General features: G+C 40.4%; 1 non-coding gene across 1 annotated transcript; it reads right to left on the bottom strand.

Annotated features, from left to right (window-relative positions):
* Positions 1-2,379: 2,379 nt before the first annotated feature.
* Positions 2,380-2,452, bottom strand: TRNAR-UCU (transfer RNA arginine (anticodon UCU)). The gene has a single exon. It is a non-coding gene; the product is annotated as a tRNA-Arg (tRNA).
* Between the last annotated feature and the right edge of the window lie 1,420 nt (positions 2,453-3,872).

The following is a 3,872-nucleotide window of genomic DNA, read 5'->3' as shown; positions in this document are numbered from 1 at the left end:
CTTGCAACAGACTAGAAAAACTTGCAAGTTGTTTTATGTACATAGTAGAGGCATGAAATGCAGCCTAAACAAAGGCTTGACTGTGTCCTCAGAGCATGATTGTTTGCATCAGGTTATCAGTGCACTTGTGGGGAAGATGGGAGTCTATGAAAGTTATGATATCGATATCTTGATGCTGATGGAGCATGATTCTCTCATATAGGTAAATAAAATTCCCTGGATGAGTTTAAGATAATGAGGGGTACAAGCTACTTGCAATTATAGCAAGCAAGCAAACAAACAGTAACACTAACAAAATCGTTGTTAAGTGACAGATGCATACATGCATGGATGCAGCAGGAAGAAGAGAAAAGCAGTTCTCTGGCAGGCTTTTGGTTATATATTTCAGTAACGTATAGGGTTTGTGGTTTATAACATCATCAGAGTTGTACAATAGCATTATATCCCTGAGAGTTGTGCAGTTATCTCTCCCTTTCTCTTTCTTTTCTTTGCATACAATGGGGGATCTAAGCCTGGATCCATGCCCTACCCAGGACATTTCCTCTTTGTGGCATGTGAGCCGTTACCAAGGCTAAGATTTACTGCTTTGGGGATCGGTTCAGAACAAATGTTCCAAACAGCCTTCCGCCTCAGGCAAGGTAATTTTGGACCAATTCAACAAGACTTCAAAGGAAGCCACCTACTACAATGCCTAAGGAGGATAAAGACCTGATTTAAATGAATGTATTGCAATTAGTGGGTATTTACTTTATATGTTGCCAAGTTTTGATAGCTTTCTTTAACCCTCAGGGAAATAATATATATGTCTACTTCTGGTGAGCTGAAGAAATGGGATATGTGCTTCCCAGAGAGACAGGTGTTGAGAATATACACAGATCTAAAGGAGAGAAAAGACAAAAAGTTCATGAAAGCTGGGGACAAAGAATAGATTCAATGCTTGTTTTGGGGAAAAAAATGTTAGTGTAAGGGGTATTTTCCCAGCATCTCCTTCCCTGAAAAAGAGACATTCCTTCTTCTACAAAATTCTGTCTTCTTTGCAAATAGCTTGTATTAACTAAGGAAAATAAGAAGGAGGCAACATTTAACATAGATAAATATGGAAAAACCACTTATCAATTAAAGGAGTCTTGGACCACCAAGCTGATTGAGGTACATCCTGAAGTGCTGTGAGTTTAATCCAATCATTCAGCATGAAGCATTCCAGCAGAAGAGGAAATTAAGGATTAAATGGCGGTGGAAGAATGTGAAAGTAAGACTCTGGATGCAGAGTCTGAGTGGACTTTAATCAAATCAAGCCAGAAACAGACCAGAATGGAAATCTGATCACCCAGTGTTCTCATAACCATGCCTAGAGTTTCATTGGAGATCTTACACTTGAAAGTGAGGTTTAGTGTAAGAATTGTTACAGGGAAAGACTAGAGTGTTCTCTTAGCATTTCTCATAGGAAGAATGAATGCTGAGAGAGACAGCCCCAAATTTAGTCAAGAAGTGCTGTCTGGAGACCTCTATATGGAGGTAAGGGGCAGGCAGAAGGAGCTACATGTCAGTTGTTCCCCAATCTGACTTATTTTGGCCCTAAAAAGATCTCAAAGAAAGGAAAAGCAAAATATACTCACTCTAATCTGTGTTCCTATGTATTTCCACAGTATCAGTTCAGTGCAGTTCAGTTCAGTCGCTCAACCATGTCCGACTCTTTGAGACACCATGAATCGAAGCACGCCAGACCTCTCTGTCCATCACCAACTCCCAGAGTTCACTCAAACTCAAGTCCATTGAGTCGGTGATGCCATCCAGCCATCTCATCCTCTGTCGTCCCCTTCTCCTCCTGCCCCCAATCCCTCCCAGCATCAGGGTCTTTTCCAATGAGTCAACTCTTCGCATGAGGTGGCCAACGTACTGGAGTTTCAGCTTTAGCATCATTCCTTCCAAAGAACACCCAGGACTGATCTCCTTTAGAATGGACTGGTTGGATCTCCTTGCAGTCCAAGGGACTCTCACAGTATACAACTGAGCAAATAATCATTCACAGCAAAATGGAATCAAAGACACTGGTAAAAAACAGATCTAAAGTTAGTAGAAATCTGTTAATAACACCTTACTCAAAATTTTTTTAAACTAACTTTTTTAATGTGACTTTTTAATTAGAATATTCTTTCTACTGTAGTAGTCTGAAACAAAACCTACAGTCTCTTTGAGATATGCCTGTTCCCAACTCCAATCTAATCTAGCGATCCTGTTTCACCTGAGGGGTGAGAAAAACTGACTTTATTTTTTAAAAAATGTTTACTTAAATATCTGACTGCACTGGGTCTTAGTTGTGGCATGCAAGATCTTAAATCACTTGCCTGTGAACTCTCAGTTGCAGCATGTGGAATCTCGTTCCCTGACCAGTGATTGAACCTGGGCCCCCTGCATTAGAAGTGCAGAGTCTTAGCCACTGGACCACCAGGGAAGTCCCCCTTCTTCAGATTTAAAAATCTGATTTGTCTGGATAATTGCCAACCTTCCCTTCCATTGAAGTCAGAGCCATATACCACCATCATGTATAAAACCAACCTCTTCCTGAATTTTGGACTCAAACAAAATCATATTTTGATGTTTAAAATTTATCTGACAGATGAAAACACGTTCTAAAACTAGCCTGTACAAAAAAACTGCTCAAATCTCCTTTTGATAATGTTACTATCTTTTGCTATCTAAAACACATTTCCCCATCTTTATGACTATGTTAGATATTCTGTGAGGCAGTTGATTGCTTTATGTTTGGTGGCACGTTTTCTCCTTGCTGTCCTGCAGCATTCTAGTTGGGACACTTTGCCATTGCCCCTGGATTTCTGGGATTTCTCAGACAATTGCTCTCTGGTTACCCATGTTTTGAGGAAGTGGGGAAAAGAAAGAGAAACTCATTCAGGGGATGGCGAGTGAGGCTTCTGATGGCATTAAGACTATCTTAATCGATCTTAAACCATCTTGACATGTGCTAATGTTTGAAATGTAGGTGTCTTTTAGGTGTGTGGCCTGGCCTGTTCTCCCCTGCTGTTTACTTTAGCAGCTTGTCTGTCTGAAAGTTGTGATACCACAAAGCCTCCTCAGGGTCTCAGGGCAAGATGCAGCACGCAGACTATGAGAAACAGCCCCCAGGGCCGGCCCTCTAAGCCACTGCAGGTAGAACCACCAGGGTGCTGGCAGGTAAGCCTCAAGGGAACAATGAAAGGGGTGGCTCAGGTGAATGGAGCCTGGCTTCACCTGGATGTCCTGGAACAATTAGACAACTTCCACCCTAAAATGCTCTCCTTAGGAAAGATAAAGGGACCTCTGTTGTTAAGTGACTACTGTCATGTTCTGAAACGCCGTGTGATGCAGAATTTTCATTTCCTGGACCTGCCATTCCACCTAAATCAGATTTTGCTCAGTATACTTGCTAGCGTCAATCCTGGTGATTGGTGGCTTTTAAGTAAGGAAACTTTCTAATTTTTAAAAACACATTAGCCATGGAATTTATTCTCAGATAAGGCAGAGTGAAGTGGCAGTGTAAACAGAATGAGCTAAAGGAAATCAGCTTTTAAAACACACACACACATACACACAGAGGAAAATAATGAATCTGAAATAATTTCTTTACTCTGTTGGTCATACTTTGGCAAATATGTTTTTGCCTGAATTATGTCTAAAATTACTTCTAACAAAATTTAAATTGTTTATTCCCCTTTGACAGTATATTTTTTATTATATAGATAATATACAACTATTATATTATTGTGAAAGGTTAAATGAATACTTTCATTCCCACCCCTCTGAGCTCTTTCATTTTACACGAAATCATGCACTCTGTCTTCCCCTCCCTAAAAGTTAAGTGGCGACTGACTGTCAGA

The sequence above is a fragment of the Bos taurus genome, chromosome 1 (genome assembly GCF_002263795.3).
Source record: "Bos taurus isolate L1 Dominette 01449 registration number 42190680 breed Hereford chromosome 1, ARS-UCD2.0, whole genome shotgun sequence".
In the NCBI taxonomy this organism is placed as follows: domain Eukaryota; kingdom Metazoa; phylum Chordata; class Mammalia; order Artiodactyla; family Bovidae; genus Bos; species Bos taurus.
The sequence above is the reverse complement of the archived record's forward strand: the minus strand, read 5'-3'. Positions and strand labels throughout refer to the sequence as shown.